Genomic DNA, 4120 nt, shown 5'->3' with positions numbered 1-4120 from the left:
GTATATAGCATATATGTAATATATGCGACATGCATGTAGTATAAATCAGTGATATAAATTATTACTTTAACTTTTTTCTTGTTATCTAAACAGTCAAAAATTAAGGGAAAAATACCATGAAATATATCTGTATACACACATATATGCTCTTGAATGAGGCATAGTTAGGTCTATTTGCTCACGTTGAAAGATCTTGTAGGACAGATTTTTTTTTAATTGGAGTAAAATTTCTTTACAATGTTGTTTTAGTTTCTGCTGTGCAATGAAGTGAATCAGCTATATGTATACATGTATCCCCTCCCTCTTGGACCTCCCTCCCACCCCCCCATCCCACCCATCTAGGTCATCACACAGCACTGAGCTGAGCTCCCTAGGATAGATTTTTTTAATGCAATAAATGATTTTATATTCAAATGAAGTAGATTGATCACAAAGGACTTTATTATATGATGATAACAGTGATAATGCTGCTGATAATTTTATTAGATATCTGCTAATGACAGCTATATTTTCCTCCAAGATTTCTTCAGAGCTCTTTAGTTGCTTTGGAAGGATTTTATTACCTAGAGAATTCTTAAAGAAAGGTAACAAATTCCTCAGAAGTTGCATTGAATGGAGTGGACATGTTGACTATTAATCATGATGATTTTTGACATAACCTTAGAAGAGAGAAAAGAATGTTTGAAGGGTGGGAAATGGTTCCATCTATTTAGGGAGATAGATAGGTTTGACTTGAGCTGTCATTTTTATGAATATGTGCTATAAAGGGCCCAATTTTGATGCTAGTCAAAAGCATCTGACAAGAGTAATTACCCATCAGCAGTCCTCTTGGACATTGCATGTACTTTAGTTCTAGTGGGTGTAGCTAGTAGAGGGGAAACAGTGTCCCTGCATTGAAAGAGGTTATATTATCCAGCACAGGAAAAGAAAAATCTGTAACCTAAAATTGCTGCAAGTCGACACTTTTTTAGTTAATATTCAACAACAGGTTTTCATAAACTTTGAAATTACTAAGTGCTAGGAAATTATGCTAGGCATGGGTTCCACTCTCTAGGATAAAAAGAAATGTCAATACAAAAAGGACAGTTATAACCAGTGTGATAAATGTAGCAGTAGTTCTATATATACAAATTCCTGAAAAAGTGATTAACGTTCCAGGATGAAGTAGATTAACAGGGAAGTCACCCGCACTAGGTTTGGAAGTATCTTTAATTTTGTCAGGTGGACAAGGGAATGAAAAAACAAAATCCCAGAACACAACATTGTAAAACAACTATACTCCAATAAAAATTAATTTTAAAAAATCCCAGAAAAAGGAAAAAGTATGTGCAGAGGCATCAGAATGCGAAGTAGCTTGACATGTTAGAAACACTATAATATAGAAGTTCAATGTTCTTAGAGGGTAAAAGTGTGAAGGACAATAAATGGAAAATTAAGTACAGTGTATAACCTCTTGCTAGGGGCCTGAAAAATCTACTCAAGGTTGGTCTGAGGAGCATTAAGAAGGAATGCTAGCAATCAACCATAGCCAGTATTTTCTTCCCTTTCCACCCCATTTGTTTTCCAATGCATTTGTACTTATGAGTCAATACTAAGTGTCGTCGCCTAATAAAATGTAGTAACAAGTAGTTTGAAGATGTTCATAGAACATGGGTAGGCATGATACATTTGAGACCATAAGAAAACATCAGTAAAGTATATCTGAACCTATTCTGTTCAGATTGTTTCTTAACATATTCAAGAAGATAAAAAGTAAAAAAATCATTTAAGAAGCAAATTGGAAAAAAAGAAAAAAATATGCTCTAGGCCTGCTACAGCAAGAGATCCATCTATGCCGATTCATCACCCTTATGGAGATAGAGGAACAAGTGGCAGCAGCAAATTTTCCGTAGTGCCAAGCTGTCTACTTAGCAAAACGCAACTCTCGGAGGATGAGTTACACCATGTACCTGGCACTATGTCCCCCTCTTTTTTTAACCCCACTGTCAGGTACCAGAGTAAGAGTAGGATGTGAGAGCTCATGGAATGAAGACGTACAAAGAAAGCCAACTTGGGACTTCCTTGGCAGTCCAGGGGTTAAGACTCTGTGCTCCCAATGCAGGGGGCCCGGGTTCCATCCGTGGGTGGGGAACCAGATCCCGCATGCCGCAACTAAAACATCCTGCACAGGGCAACGAAGATCCCACGTGCCGAAACTAAGACCCGGCGGAGCCAAATGAATGAATGAATGAATGGATGGATAAATGAATGAATGAAAAAAATAAAAAGAAAGCCAGTTGGCCTCTGGTGGGAACTTTGTTTCACTAAGGTCAGCAGGATATAAAGAGATAGGACCCTAGCTAGAATAATGATAGGAAGCATGTGATTAGAGATGTTTGGCCCCAGAAGTGGCACATTTTCAGAACATGGTCTGATGTTTCAGATCAGCTAGTGTCTCCTCATTTGTAGAAGACACAGAAGAGTTAAAATGTACACTGGATTGATAACCTACTTAACTGAATTTTTATGAACATTACATGAAATAGCACAGTGCCTGGCACAAAGCGAGTGCTCCTTCTCCTTAATAGATATCATCTTATTCTTCATCCTACTATTATTTTTTGCTGTTTTTATTTTAAGAGTCGAGGCTGAAAGTAAGAAATCGTATCAATATGTGCAGAAATTTTTCTAATTTGATAAATATTTCGTATACTCTAATGATGTTAATTTATAAAACCTAAGTAATAATGCAATTAAACAATCTGTATATTAACCTTGAAGTTGTATTTAATTAAAATATTTGAACCTCCCATAAGCACAAAGTAATGATATGGCAGTAGGGGGTGATATCCAGATTAATAAGCAATGCGAGGGATTACAATTCTGTGAGGGAGGCAAATGTTAATAAACAAAAACAAAAACTAGAGAGGTAGGTGCTCACTATGGCTGTGGGACTGGAAAAGAGGAGGATTTGATAGATGTTGTAGAGGCAGAATGGACAGGATTTAATGATAAGATGAATATAATTTTTGAGAAAGGGGGCAATCAAGATGAATCTTAGCATGTGACTTTTTACTGAGCTGAGAGAGCAAAGGATTGTTTGGGTTCTTCTTCTAGTTTACACAAATGGAGACACTGGTAGAGGGCTTGGGACTGGGTGTAGATCTCAAACAAATCTCAGGGATGCCCATGCCGACTGAGGGTCATGTGCAACACATGACAGTCCCTGACATATTAGGTTTTCATGTTTTATTTTAAAGGACATAAAAATCTGAATAATATATTTATGCTATTTTATCACACCTAGAATAAGCTTTCATGGTTAATCAGTACAACCAAACCCAAGACATCCCTCTCCATTTAGTAACGGAATATTTTTTATTTTAATTGTTTCCAGCTTTATTGAGACATAATTGATATAACATTGTGTAAGTTTAAGGGGTAAAATGTGAGGATTTGATACACGTATATATTGAGAAATGTTTATCACACTGAGGTTAGTTAACGCCTCTGTCATCTCCCTTAATGACCATTTTGCTTCTGTTGTTATGGTGAAATCATTAAAGCTCTACTCTCTTAGCATCTTTCAAGTATACAATACAATACTGTCAACCATGGTCACCATAATGTACCTTAGATCCTGGGAACTTATTCATCTTATAATTGAAAGTTTATACTCTTCGACCAACATCTCATTTCCCCCACCCCTCAGCCCCTGGCAACCACCCATCTGCTCCCCGTTTCTATGAGTTCAGTGTTTTTAGATTTCACATAAAAGTGAGATCACGTAGTATTTGTTTTTCTCTGTCTAACTTATTTCACATAGCATAATGCCCTTCAGGTCCATCCATGTTGTCCCAACTAACAAGATTTCATCCTTTTTTTATTCTGTGTGTGTGTATGTGTGTGTGTGTATCACGTTTTCTTTAACCATTCATCCTGTGTTGGACTCTTGGTTGCCTCCCTATCTTGGCTATTGTGAATAATACTACCATGGACATGGGAGTTCAAATATCTCTTTGAGACAGTGATTTCATCTTCTCAGATATATACCCAGAAGTGGGATTTCTGGATCATATGGAAGTTCTGTTTTTATTTTTTTTTTAAGAACTTTCATATGGCTTTCCATAGTGGTTTTACA

This window comes from Hyperoodon ampullatus (genome assembly GCF_949752795.1).
Source record: "Hyperoodon ampullatus genome assembly, chromosome: X".
NCBI lineage: Eukaryota > Metazoa > Chordata > Mammalia > Artiodactyla > Ziphiidae > Hyperoodon > Hyperoodon ampullatus.
The sequence above is the reverse complement of the archived record's forward strand: the minus strand, read 5'-3'. Positions refer to the sequence as shown.